Here is a 15,189-nt window from a genome sequence, read left to right on the forward strand (position 1 = left end):
AATCCATTCCATCGCTGCGACATTGGCATTCATTAAATACACTCCTGGAAATGGAAAAAAGAACACATTGACACCGGTGTGTCAGACCCACCATACTTGCTCCGGACACTGCGAGAGGGCTGTACAAGCAATGATCACACGCACGGCACAGCGGACACACCAGGAACCGCGGTGTTGGCCGTCGAATGGCGCTAGCTGCGCAGCATTTGTGCACCGCCGCCGTCAGTGTCAGCCAGTTTACCGTGGCATACGGAGCTCCATCGCAGTCTTTAACACTGGTAGCATGCCGCGACAGCGTGGACGTGAACCGTATGTGCAGTTGACGGACTTTGAGCGAGGGCGTATAGTGGGCATGCGGGAGGCCGGGTGGACGTACCGCCGAATTGCTCGACACGTGGGGCGTGAGGTCTCCACAGTACATCGATGTTGTCGCCAGTGGTCAGCGGAAGGTGCACGTGCCCGTCGACCTGGGACCGGACCGCAGCGACGCACGGATGCACGCCAAGACCGTAGGATCCTACGCAGTGCCGTAGGGGACCGCACCGCCACTTCCCAGCAAATTAGGGACACTGTTGCTCCTGGGGTATCGGCGAGGACCATTCGCAACCGTCTCCATGAAGCTGGGCTACGGTCCTGCACACCGTTAGGCCGTCTTCCGCTCACGCCCCAACATCGTGCAGCCCGCCTCCAGTGGTGTCGCGACAGGCGTGAATGGAGGGACGAATGGAGACGTGTCGTCTTCAGCGATGAGAGTCGCTTCTGCCTTGGTGCCAATGATGGTCGTATGCGTGTTTGGCGCCGTGCAGGTGAGCGCCACAATCAGGACTGCATACGACCGAGGCACACAGGGCCAACACCCGGCATCATGGTGTGGGGAGCGATCTCCTACACTGGCCGTACACCACTGGTGATCGTCGAGGGACACTGAATAGTGCACGGTACATCCAAACCGTCATCGAACCCATCGTTCTACCATTCCTAGACCGGCAAGGGAACTTGCTGTTGCAACAGGACAATGCACGTCCGCATGTATCCCGTGCCACCCAACGTGCTCTAGAAGGTGTAAGTCAACTACCCTGGCCAGCAAGATCTCCGGATCTGTCCCCCATTGAGCATGTTTGGGACTGGATGAAGCGCCGTCTCACGCGGTCTGCACGTCCAGCACGAACGCTGGTCCAACTGAGGCGCCAGGTGGAAATGGCATGGCAAGCCGTTCCACAGCACTACATCCAGCATCTCTACGATCGTCTCCATGGGAGAATAGCAGCCTGCATTGCTGCGAAAGGTGGATATACACTGTACTAGTGCCGACATTGTGCATGCTCTGTTGCCTGTGTCTATGTGCCTGTGGTTCTGCCAGTGTGACCATGTGATGTATCTGACCCCAGGAATGTGTCAATAAAGTTTCCCCTTCCTGGGACAATGAATTCACGGTGTTCTTATTTCAATTTCTAGGAGTGTAATTCCACGTGCCCTTATAGCATTCTAGGATGCACTCCTCTTATATGTCTGATGTATTATTCCAGTGCCACGCAGTCATACTGCACTTATTGAGTGAGTCAGAGCACCGACCACACACAGTACGAATTCTGCTTAATTTGGCACACAGTGTCATGTCAAGTTTGACACCGACAGTATCATAATTATATTTCTCGAAACATTCCCATTCTTGACAATTACCGATGTGTTCACAATTCTTGTTTCAAAGATCTGTTACTTTGGGCCGCGCTGGATTAGCCGAGCGGTCAGGCGCTGCAGTCATGGACTGTGCGGCTGGTCCCGGCGGAGGTTCGAGTCCTCCCTCGGGCATGGGTGTGTGTGTTTGTCCTTAGGATAATTTAGGTTAAGTAGTGTGTAAGGTTAGGTACTGATGACCTTAGCAGTTAAGTCCCATAAGATTTCACACACATTTGAACATTTTGTTACTTTGGTGTTACTTGCAGCATAGCTGTTCAGTAGTGGCGGGTGACTCGAACGAAGCATATTCGTAAGTCGTAAAGAATGAGTAGTTCCTTATTCTCTTGCATATTGTGGTAATCCCTAATCAGGATCCCAGATCTGCGGATCTGTGGTGGATAGATACTGCTTAGCAGGGGAAGCCGGTAGACAGGAGTTGGTCTGATTGTACCAGTGATCATGCGCGTTGTATTGTTCAGCTGCGCATCGATGAGGCTGCTATGACAACCTCTGCACCACATTGAAGCAAAATACTGCGCGGCCGGAAAAGTCCAATGCAAGAGCCGAGGTATGCAAAGTCTCCATTGAAGCCCTTAAGGTAGCACCATGCACACTCTAGGAATGATGTGAGTTTTTATCTTAGCTGATGTGTTTTCTAGATGTTTTTTTATAAGATAGAACGCTGCCGAGTGTGGTGCCAAGATGTTTGGGGTACTTGTTGTGACGGAGACTATTGCCATCAAATTGCGCCTTGAGATCAGTGTTAGCTGTTTTGTTGCGCACAAACCTCGCTCTCATTGGTACTGGTGTACAGTCTCCGTTTTTTGAAATATAAGTAAAGGGCCGCTAAGTCCTCTGCTAGTGTTCCCTCTGACTGACCGAGCTCTCTTGACTGACAAGCCAGAGCGATATCGTCTGCATAGCAGAAAGTCCTTGACCATGTTTGTGGAAGGTCAGACACATAAAGATTGGCCAGGAGAGGTGCGGGAACTGAGCCCTGTGGCACATTAGTTCATAGTTTCCTTATTTTCACCAAAGCGAACCTGTAAGTATTCATTACTTATCATGTTATTAATAAGAGAGGCTGTTTTTCGACATTTGATTACTTCCAGTTATTTTAAATCATCCCTTCCCTCCAGCCGGCGTCATACGCTGCCGCAAGGGCCATAAAGGCCAGAGATGTTTTTTAGTTTGTCCTGGAAACCGGCCTCTGTGAAAGTTGTCAGAGCTGGTATCAGGTTGTTGCAGCTACAGTGAGGCCTAAATCCCGCTTGTTCTGTTGGAATGCGTTCTAAAATACACCCACTAATTCTATTGTACATAAGTTTCTCCAGGAGCTTATACTTGCAATTAAGCAGGAAAATTGGAAATTTGTGTTGTGGACTTACCGGACCAAACTGCTAAGGTCACCGTTCCCAAATTTACACACTACTTAATCTAACTTAAACTACCAGTAACTTACGCTAAGGAAACACACACATCCATGCCAGAGGGAGGACTCGAACCTCCGACGGGGGGAGCCGCGCGGACTGTGAAAAGGCGCCTCAGACCGCTCGGAATTAGGCAGGAAACAGGGCGAAAGTTTTGGGGGAAGATCCGCTTATTTGTTGGATTTTAAGATTGCCCGAATTTTTGTATTTCTCATTTCCTTGTTAAGTGTTGCTGTCTTGAAAATAATAGAGAAGAAGCGATTCAATCAGTGTTTGGCATCGCCATGATGGGATAAAAATTCTGGATGTACATTATCAGACTCCAGAGCCTTACCACTTTTAACCTCTCCCAAAAGCTAGCTCTATTTCATCTAGCGTGAATGGTGAAGAGTTTTGAATCTCTTGGAGACTGAGCTTTTAAATTTCTTGCCCCTTTTCAGTCCTGATCTTAATCAACAATGTCACTGTCTCCGCTTCTGTTTAATTGTTCATATAGATGTTCAGATCCCTTACTCCACTCTGCGATGTATTCTCTCCTATATCCACGAGTAATGTGTTTCTTAGCAGATGCAAGAATTTTTCAACATACGAGGGTGATCCCAAAAGTAAGGTCTCCTGCAACAGTTTCAGTGGAGCATAATCACCCACCCACCCTGTAGTCCTGACTTGGCCCCCAGTGACTATCACATGTTCCCTAGGTTAAAAGAACATTTGGGCGGGAGGCGATTCAGCTCCAACGACGAGGTGAAAGAAGAGGTTCATAACTTCCTGAACAGCATGGCGGCGAGCTGGAATGACATGGGCATACAAAAACTGCCATAGCATCTACAAAAATGCGTCGACAGAAATGGTGATTGTGTCGAAAAATAGCTAAACGTTCAAGCTGTAAACTGATGTAAGCCATTTTAGAAATAAATAGGTCTATGTACTTATAAAAAAAAATAGGAGACTTTACTTTTGGAATTACCCTCGCAATCTCCGTTCAATGCCACGGTCTTACGGCACCTTACTAGGAGGGCCTGTATACCCGCACGCTACTGGTCGATGTCGGAGCCAACGGATATCTGCAGCAATAACCTTCCCAGCATCCTCGTGCTGCTTGCTGCGGGGAGCATCCCTCTCACGGCCAAACAGATGGAAGTCGGAAGGTGCGAAAGCCGGGCTCCTCTCGGGTGCGCAGATCTACGTCAGGCCCTGCGTTGTCATAGAGAAAGAGAAGTTCGTTTGCATTATTGTGGCGACGAACACGCTGAAGTCGTTTCTTCAATTGCCTGAGGATGGCGCAATACATTGAAGAGTTGATTGTTGCACCATGAGGGAAGACACCACTACCGGAATAGTCCTTTCAGAGATACAGAAAGCCGTTGCCATAACTTTACCGTCTGAGGATGCAGCTTTTAACACTTTCTTCGGAGGAGAGGTGGTGTAGCACCATTCCGTGGATTGCCGTTTGATTTCCGGTGGGAAGTCATGAACCCGTGTTTCATCGCCAGTGAAGATGTTCAACAAAAGCTGTCACGATCCGCCTTATAACGCAATAGCAGTTCCGCACAGAATACCCTTCGTTCCTTTTTGTGGTTTTCTGTTAGGTGGCGAGGATCCCAGCGCGCGCGTACCTTTGAGTACGTCGACTGGTGGTTGTCAGCACAACCAACTGAGAAGTCTAGTTGTGAAACGAAGTGTTTGTTCGATCCGTTGGCCGTATCGAATGAGTGTGTCCGCACGTACCAACACGGTTGTGTGTGGCCGTCTGGCACGCGAGACATCGGACAGGTTTGCTCGATCTTGTTGCGATGACAGTAGAAGCCACGTCCAACGACTCACCGCGCTTTCTTTCACTGCCAAGTCTCCGTAGACATTATGGAAGCGCCTATTAACGTGTGCGATGCCCTGGTTTTCCTCCAAAAGAAACTCAATGACAGCTCTCAGCTTTGAAAGCACCTATGTTACAGACTCTACATGTAACACCGCCATGTATCGGAACTTCATGAAACCATAGGGACTAAAGCGGGAATATTGCTCGATGTACCACAACAAATTCCACTTTTTTTCAACCGGAATTGACCGGAAAAAATTACTTATTGAACGCCCTTTGTGTTAGATAAAGAAATACATGAAACAGTCACATTTTTATGTATTTTTATTCATGCCAATAAGCGTTTCTACTTTCACACATACTCAGTTGGCGTAACACACAGTTCAGTCTTCAGTTAAAACGTCGACTGCAATTTAGATGCTGACGTGGGTGTGAAAAATAATACTTTTGTGTAGGTACTAATATTGGCAACGGCCTTGCCGCAGTGGATACACCGGTTCCCGTGAGATCACCGAAGTTAGCGCTGTTAGGCGTGGCCGGCACTTGGATGGGTGACCATGCAGCCGCCATGCGCTGTTGCCATTTTTCGGGGTGCACTCAGCCTCCTGATCCTAATTGAGGAGCTACTCGACCGAACAGTAGCGGCTTCGGTCAAGAATACCATCATAACGACCGGAAGAGCAGTGTGCTGACCCCACGCCCCTCCTATCCGCATCCTCAGTGAGGATGACACGGCGGTCGGATGGTCGCGGTAGGCCACTCGTGGCGTGAAGACGGAGGTACTAATATTACTTGTTAGATGTACTTACTTTCTACTCTGCGTGTTGTTTCGATTTTCACATTTATATTCATCGCTTAAACATATCTTCATTTGTATGCTGCACAAAAAGAGCGCAGTATCCACCATACTGCCGACTGACATCCATTTTTTTCACACTGGGAAATTATGATTATAGTTGGAACTATATTTTACTTAGGTTCTCAAAGTACTATTTCTAGTTTAAGCTTCTGTATGACTATAAATTTGAAAGTGCTTAATATGAATGTGCTCAGTACTGTGTGTGGTTACATAATAAGTGCAGTAGTGAGCGGTTAATTAGACTATACTGAATATTACAAAAATAATGAAGTACATGTTACATAAAAATTAGTGTTACATTTTTTATTCACAGTTGGAGTGACATGTACAAAGAATAAAGGCAAAACAACTGATGTACATGATGTAAAACTATTACGTTATGTAATGCATGAACATTGGGTAGGCTCACATTGGATATAACAGAAATAAACTTTGAGTACAGACATAATTTTCCGATGCGAACAAAGCTGTCAGTCGCAGCGTGGCGGATATTGTGCTGCTTTTGAGCAGCATACAAATGAAGAAATGCTTATGGCACGGTTACAAATGCGAAAATCGAAACAACAACACACAGAGTAGGAAATAAGTACATCCAACGAGTAATGTATCGTAAATATACAACTTACGGAATATAGTAGCTAAGCAAAATTTTTATTTTGTGTAAGACACTGCAACATCCAAATTGCAGTCGATGTTTTTACTAACTGAATATTCGAATGTGTATTACGCCAACTGAAGATGAGTAAAAGCCCTAAACACGTATTACATAAATAAAAATACATTAAAAAAGTGGCTGGTTGCTGTATTCATTAAAATAAGGCCGTGAATTTGTGAAGGAGAGACGCTAGTGCGACCATTTGTAGAGTTCAGTTCCAGTGTTTTGAGGACTTATTAAGTAAATATGACAACAGACATCGAACGAAATTGAATGCTCGTTGCAGGGATCGCAACAGGTGGATATAGTCCATACAAAAGTGTAACAAAAATACTTGGGGGAACTGTAACGGGAACGCTGGAAGAAAGGAAACATAGTTTTCGATGTATAGTACAATTACACTGTTAAAAACGGCGATATGAAAGCGATCACATAAGATGCAACCGCTAGAATTAAAACCAGAAAGTTTACTGCGTGCAGTGATAGTCATCTTTGTAACTACTAGTCACGTTACAGGACACTGCATGTGCTCGCTTTGGTTGTCGAATGCTCTTGGGCGTTTGGGTCTAGCTCCTGCAACAAAGTACCGTTGCTGGGAACACAAGTGAGACGTGGAGGTGTGCAGCTATAATGAGGCACATCTTAAAAGAGAACATCTGCCCACCTGCTTCTCTGTGACGGTGCTTGACTTGCCCACTAGACTCTAGCTAGCAATCGCGGTTGAGTTGGTCCTTGGCCGCTCCCCACGAACCACTCCTTGGGCGCAGCCTCAGTAGGAGTTCGCCTCTCGCTTCTTCTGAACGTTCTTTGCGAGCGTACGTGACCGCGGCTGCCTCGCCAATGTCCGCTGCCAACACAGAGAGGCAGGTAATTTGCGCGCAGCCCGAGTCCGGACCACAAAGATTCGCAACGTGACCCGAGCGTCACGGTTTGCCGTGACGGAAAATTCCCGTGCTCACCGCTGATTGGTATCTCAGGTCCTCTTGCTCATATTGTCGACGTCGTGATCGTTGCAAGGTAAAAGATAAATGTACGGTGTATTGCGAGACGAATCGGCTGAACGAGCTACGCGCTCTGTTTCCTCAATAACAGAGATGCTATGCCACTGTCACCCCTATCGCTTAATGTTTTGTTACGCATTACGTGCCAGAATTCGTCTACGTTTACATCTACATACATACTCCGAAGCTACTGAACAGCGCACGGCAGAGCTTACTTTGTGCTATTGTTACTCATTCCCTTTCCTAATCTACTCGCAAACGGAGCTAAGAAAAACTGTCTGTGTATATGCCACTGTATGAGCCCTAATGTTGGAAGCAGTCTGTCGCAAATGCTTTTTTTTAACTCTATTAGTAGCGTATCACGAGAAGACTGCCTTCTTCTTTCAAGGCATTCCCATCTAAGCTCACAAAGCTGTCGTGCTGACCGAACCTACTGGTGCCATATCTAGCGACAAACCTCTGAATCGCATAGAAGTGGCTCTGAGCACTATGGGACTTAGCATCTGAGGTCATCAGTCCCCTATAACTTAGAACTACTTAAACCTAACTAACCTAAGAACATCACACACATGCATGCCCGAGGCAGGATTCGAACCTGCGACCGTAGCGGTCGCGCGGTTCCAGACTGAAGCGCCTAGAACCGCTCGGCCTCCTCGACCGGCCATAGAAGTCGTCTTCTAATCAGACGTAGGGATTCCAAACAGTCGGCAGCCGCTGTGGCCGAGCGGTTCTAGGTGCTTCAGTCTGGAACCGCGCTGCTGCTACGGTCGCAGGTTCGAATCCTCCCTCGGGCATGGATGTGTGTGATATCCTTAGTTAGGTTTAAGTAGTTCTAAGTCTAGGGGACTGATGACCTCAGATGTTAAGTCCCATGGTGCTTAGAGCCATTTGAACCGAAGAGTCGAGCAGTACTCATGAATGGGGTTGCAGAAGAGTTCTGCGTTTTCCCAAAAACTCCTAATAAACAATAGTCGTCATTCGCCTACGCGCCAACTGCCCTTATGTGCTCGTTTCATAAATTCATAAGACAGTGCGAGTGCGAGAACAACAAAATCTTACACGTCAATGGAAGTAGATACTTCATTAGTCTTCGTTCAAAGTTCGACTGAGTTCAGTCCACTTGTTCCCTACTTACAGGATTTTGAAAATACCTCTACCGTAGAAATGAAGTATGTCATAGATGGCCGGGAGTGTTCACCTGAGGAAGCTCGCCGCCAAGTTGCAAACTTTTCAGTTGACGTCACACTGGTCGACTTGCGTGTGGACGATGATAAAGATGACGGTGAGGAGGACAACACAACACCCACTCCCCAAGAAGAGAAAATCTCCGAGGCGGCCGGGAATCGAACCCGGGTCTGCTGCATGGCAGTCGGACGTGCTAGTCACTCAGCTGAGGATGCGGACTTCTTCAGAAGCGCTCCATTAACGCGTCTCTGCAGCCAAAGACGCTTACGTATGCCAAAGGCAATGGCGCACGACCGACTTACAGGCGATTCGAGTACGTGTGAGGGCAAGAAGTTCGTTACCGGTGACGGTGTTTGTTTCTTGACCATCAGACATGTGCCGCTGATGAAGAAGAACCGCCCGGCAGATGGGAAGAAAGAGCTCAGCGATCACCTTGGTGCAGTTCGGGAGGCACAAGTTTTGCACCGGGTTCACCCTTTCCCTTCAGTCAGCTTCCATAAGCATGCATCGACATACAGAGGAGTCGCAACGCTAGAAAAATGTAGCGAATTGCAAGGAGATTAGCAGAGGATAGACGACCGGTACAAGGTTTGGTATTTGGCCGTCAGTATAGAGACATGAAAACTAATACCGTAATTATCTGGAAATCTTATGTAATCATACCCTTACTGAACAATAACTGGAAGCAGTAACATCCTTCAAATACCTGGGAGTATACCTAAGGAGCGATTTCAATTGCAATGGCCAATATTCGAGAGGACTTCGAGAAGTATGTTGTTCGTAATTACGCCGGGCCAAGTAGTTTTTATTAAATGCTCTACTACACTTCAAACAGACACAGATAGAAGACACTTTTTTCCAACCTTGCAATCACGTCTGGGAAACAGCGGTCAAAACACTCCTATCTTTCAATTACTCGATGAGTGATATTGGCAAGGGATTTCAAATTGATTCCGTATTTCTGAGATTGTACCACATAAGCGGCTTGTAATGAAATTGCGTGCTTATGGAATAACGTCTCAGTTATGTGACTAGATTCGTGATTTCCTCTCAGAGAGGTCACAATTGGTAGTAATTCTAGGAAAGTCATCGAGTAAAACAGACGTGATTTCTGACTTTCCCCATGGTAGTGTTATAGGCCCTTTGCTGTTCCTTATTTATATAAACTATTTAGGGAACAATATGAGCAGCCCTCTTAGGTTGTTTGCAGATGATGCTGTCGTTTATCGACTAGTAAAGTCATCACAAGATCAAAACAAATTGCAAAACGATTTAGAAATGATGTATGTGTTGCGCAAAAATTGGTAATTGACCCTAAATAACGAAAAATGTGAGGTCATCTACATGAGTGCTAAAAGGAGTCCGTTCAACTTCGGTTACACGATAAACCAGTCAAATCTAAAGGCCGTAAATACCTAGGCATTACAATTACGAACAACTTAAATTGGAAGGAACAGACTGGCTGGCTGTTTTTTCAAGGAGTTCCTTGCGGGGTGGGGGAGTGGCCATGTACGTATAAAACAGTATTCCAATTGAGTATATAGATGTATCACGGCACTGCACTGAACAGATATTTGAATATTGTGCAGGGGCAGTTGAATTTAGTGATACTAAACTTCTGACTTTTGTTGTTCATAGGTCCCCTAACTCTGACTTCAGAGCTTTTCTGCTCTAGCTGGTTCTTTATTTCACTTTATAGGAAGTACCAAAATTAGCTGTATGTGGTGACTTCAATATTAATTTTGTATATGACTGTGCAAGAAAAAAGGATGTTAGTAGATCTCCTAAAATCATATGATCTGATGCAGACTGTGCTTTGTCCAACTATGGTGCAGGGGAACAGCAGCACAGCCATAGACAAAATTTTTATTCATTCTTCATTACTAGATGGGCATTTTGTTAGTAAAAGGGTGAATGGCCTTTCAGACCATGATGCACAAATTTTAACACTGAAAGGCTTTAGTACTGAAACAAATGTCACATTTAATTACAAACTATGTAGGAAAGCTAATCCAACAGTAATAGAGAGTTTTTAAACCTAGTCAAGGAACAAGAGGGGCAGGATGTTTATAGTGCCGATGACATAGATGATAAATATAATGATTTCCTTAACACATTTCTCGTGCTCTTTGATAGCTGCTTTCCATTAGAACGTTCTAAACGGGGTACTAGCAGTAACTTGCTGCCTGGGTGGCTGACTAGTGGGATAAGGAAATCATGTAGAACGAAGCGGGATTATATCAAAATCTTAGAAGTAGTCACAATCAAGCTACAGTAGCCCATTACAAACAGTACTGTAAGGTGCTTAAAAGCGTTATTAGGAAGGCAAAGAGTATGTGGTATACAAATTGAATAGATAATTCACAGGATAAAATTAGTACCATATGGTCAGTTGTCAAACAAGTGTCAGCAGCACAAGGTCGACGATATGAAGTCGGTTCATACTAAAAATATTTCTGTTACTGATACTGACATGTACAGTATTTAACAATCATTTTCTGAGCCTTGCTGGTGAATTAAATAAAAATTTAGTTTCTACAGGGAATCGTATAACTTTCGTGGCAAATCCCTTTCCGAGATTTATGTCTGAAATACTCCTCTGTGATACAGACAAGGGGGAGATTGAGTCAGTAATTAAATCACTGAAGACTAAGGACTCTCATGGTTATGATGGAGTGCCTAGCAGAATATTAAAGTACTGTACTGCACATGTTAGCCCTGTATTTAGCCATATTTGTAATTTTTACTTTAGGAATTGTCAGTTTCCTGAACGATTAAAGTACTCAGTAGTTTCTATGCCATCAGTGTTTGCTATAGTTATTGAAAAGGCTGTGTATCTAAGGATAATTGATCGTTGTATATTACACGATTTGCTATCAAATGTACAGTTCGGCTTTAGAAGTCGTTAACAAGTGAAAATGCTACACTCTCTTTTCTCTGTGAGGTACTGAATGGGTTAAACAAAAGGTTTCGAACGCTAGGCATCGTTTTTGATTTAACTAAGGCGTTTGATTGTGTTGATAACAAGATATTGCTCCAGAAGTTGTACCATTAGGAAATACGGAGAGTAGCTCACAATTGGTTCACTTCTTACTTAAGCAACAAACAGCAAAAGATCATCACAATGTTGAGAATGGCTGTGATGTGGGGTCTGAGTGGAGTACAGTCAAATGTGAGGTGCCACAGGGATTAGTGTTGGGGCCACTCCTGTTCCTTGTTTATATAAATGACATGCCCTCTAGTATTACGGGTAACTCTAAAATATTTCTGTTTGCTGATGACACTAGCTTGGTAGTAGAGGATGCTGTGTGCAACATTGGCTCGGTTTCAAATAGTGCAGTTCATGACCTAAGTTCATGGCTTGCAGAAAATAAACTAACGCTGAATCACAGTACAACTCAGTTTTTCAGTTTCTAATACACAATTCAACAAAATCCAACGTTTTAATTTCACAGGATGGCCATATGATTAGTGAAACTGAACAGTTCAAATTTCTAGGTGTTCAGATAGTAAACTGCCGTGGAAAGCCCACGTTCAGGATCTTGTTCAAAGACTTAATGCTGCTATTTTTGCTATTAGTACAGTATCTGATATAAGTGATGGTTCAACGCGAAAATTAGTCCGCTTTGCTTATTTTCATTCGCTTATGTTGTATAGTATTATATTTTGAGGTAACTCTTCCCATTCTAAAAGGGTATTTTTGGCTCAGAAATGGGCGGTTGTCGACCCCTGTTCACGAGTCTGGGTATTATGACATTGACCTCTCAATGTATATATATATATATATATATATATTCTTTACCGTAATTCCTTGTTAACAATATTACCTTATTCCCAAGAATAAGCAGATTTCACTCAGTTAATATTCGGCAGAAATCAAACCTGCATTTGGATCGGACTTCCTTAACGTTTGTGCAGAAAGGTGTGCAGTATACTGCTGCATCCATTTTCAATAAGCTACCACTCGAATTCAAAAATCTTAGCAGTAATCCACGCGCTTTCAAATCTAAACTGAAGACTTTGCTCATGGGTCACGCCATCTATTCTGTCGAGTAGTTCCTTGAAAAATTAAGCTGATTCTCGTTGTATTGTTGTTTGCGTTTGCTTAAACTTATGGGCTGATTTTTTTCGGGCTCATAAACATTTCATTTTTATCTGTTATTACTTTTATGTTGTAATTTCATGTAGTGACACGTTCCATGTCCTTGGAGATTTGCTCCTCAATTTTGTTCTAAGGAACTTGACGTGTAAATAAATAAAAATAAATAAATTGTGGGGAAGGCTAACCAAAGAACTCGTTTTATTGGTAGGACGCTTAGGAAATGTAACAGATGTACTAAAAGGACTGCCTACACTATGTTTGTCGGTCGTGTTTTAGAATACTGCTGCACGGTGTGGGATCCTTACCACATAGGATTGACGGATTAAGTCAGTAAAGTTCAAAGAAGGGCAGCACGTTTTGTATTATCGCGAAATATGGGAGAGAGTGTCACAGAAATGATACGGGATTTGGGCAGGAAATCATTAAAAGAAATGCGTTTTTCGTTGCGGCGGAAGCTTTTCACGAAATTCCAATCACCAACTTTCTCCTCCGAATGCGAAAATATTTTGTTGATGTCGACCTACATAGGGAGAAACGATCACCATAACAAAATAAGGGAAATCAAAGCAGGCACTGAAGGATATAGGTGTTAGTTTTTTCCGTGCGCTGTACCAGATTGGAATAATAGAGAATTGTGAGGGTGGTTCGATGAATCCTTTGCCAGTCACTTAGATGTGAGGCCTCGATCTAATTGTTGGCACCATCTCACTTCGGCTGGACGCGACACTGCATTTGGACCGTACTTCGCAGAGAATCTACGTGCTATTTAGGCGTTTTCCCCACAAGACTCGTACTGTGCCGCCCACTTCAACTTTGGAGTGGGTTTCCAGTCACCACGCCATCTCAGTCGCACGCCGCGATGCAGCTGTTATCCGTACTGCAACAGAACTGTGTCCGCGGGAAACCCAGAACAATGCGGCACTCTTGTTTCGGCATGGTCGTAGCTTGGGACGACATGTATACCTTAATTTTTGAAGTCCATGCGCTAAATTGATCGTAGGAAAGGCAGATGCCAGGCTGAAATTCATTAGAATACCTCTTATTCGTGACGGCTGAGTCCACACACGAGGGAAGTAGCTTACAAAACCGTCGTTCGCCCGATATTTGAGAATTTCTCTTAAGTTTGTGTCCCTTACCAGACAGAAATCATAGAACAAATAGAGAAATTCGAAGAACAGCGCAGAGATGCTCATCGAACTTTATTGGTTGACACTACGACAGAACAGTTGTGCATCGCGGTGTAGTTTACTGTTAATATTTCGAAAGTGCACGTTTCTAGAAGAGTCAACGAACCTATATCTCGCAAAAAGACCGTAAAGGTAAAATAACAAAGATAATCGATCACTTACAGCAGGCTTACCAACAATGTTTCTTCCCGCGCACTTTTCGTGACTGGAACAGGAAATGGAGAGTGTAAGTGTGGGCAGGCCGGAGTGGCCGAGCGATTCTAGGCTCTTCAGTCTGGAACCGCGCGACCGCTACGGTCGCAGGTTCGAATCCTGCCTCGGGCATGGATGTGTGTGATGACCTTAGGTTCGTTAGGTTTAAGTAGTTCTAAGTTCTAGGGGACTGATGACCTCAGAAGTTAAGTCCCATAGTGCTCAGAGCCATTTTCTTGTAAGTGTGGTTCACGAAGTACCCGCCCCCACACGCTACCAGGTGGTAATCAGTCCCCTAGAACTTAGAATTACTTAAACCTAACTAACCTAAGGACATCACACACATCCATGCCCGAGGCAGGATTCGAACCTGCGACCGTAGCAGTCGCGCGGTTCCGGACTGAGCGCCTAGAACCGCTAGACCACCGCGGCCGGCATTACGCTGCAGACCAAGCTTATCTCTTCATGGGTATTTGTCCTTTGTTGCATGACGGAGCTTCTGCAATGATTGCAAGTAATGGCTCGGCTTTCAGTGCCTCGACAGTGAGCGTAAAAAGAAAAAAAAACAGATGTTCGTCATTACAACTGACAGTTTAGCTTATATTTAAAAATTCACGTGTTTTTCCTGACCAGTATATTTATCTGTTCCAGGTTCTGGTCTGTGACAGAAGAGCAAGGGTGACTTGCGCTGGACCACTCTCCAACGTAAGTATTTTCTTCCTTAAACTGTTTTATTGCTGGCCTCTGTGGCAACAGGCGTACGCCTCCTATCCCTTCCCCACCACTTCCGCCGCGGTTGTATCTTTTAAATGTGCCATTACTTGTGTATATCCTACACAAAGACAGATGTAAAATAGGACGTAAAAGGTAATTGGGTAGCAAGTATAAAATGCGACGAGTGAATTCGAAGAGGACTGTGAACATGTAGTAAGAATTGAAAATTTGTAGCAGCGCTGAGTGGCCGCGCTGTTTGAGGCGCCCTGTCAGGGATCGCGCGGCCTCTCCCGCCGGAGGTTCGATTCCTCCCTCGAGCATGGGTGTGTGTATTGTTCTTAGCGCAGGTTAGGTTAAGATACATTAAGTAG

General features: G+C 44.9%; 1 long non-coding RNA gene across 1 annotated transcript in view; it reads left to right on the forward strand.

The window, feature by feature from the left end:
* The window catches only part of LOC124799072, a 358,440-nt gene extending 343,631 nt beyond the window's left edge, over positions 1-14,809 (forward strand). The window contains exon 4 of the long non-coding RNA XR_007016980.1: positions 14,756-14,809. This is a non-coding gene — a long non-coding RNA (uncharacterized LOC124799072). The remainder of the gene's footprint in view (positions 1-14,755) is intronic.
* Positions 14,810-15,189: the final 380 nt, after the last annotated feature.

This window comes from Schistocerca piceifrons, chromosome 1, assembly GCF_021461385.2.
Source record: "Schistocerca piceifrons isolate TAMUIC-IGC-003096 chromosome 1, iqSchPice1.1, whole genome shotgun sequence".
Lineage (NCBI taxonomy): Eukaryota > Metazoa > Arthropoda > Insecta > Orthoptera > Acrididae > Schistocerca > Schistocerca piceifrons.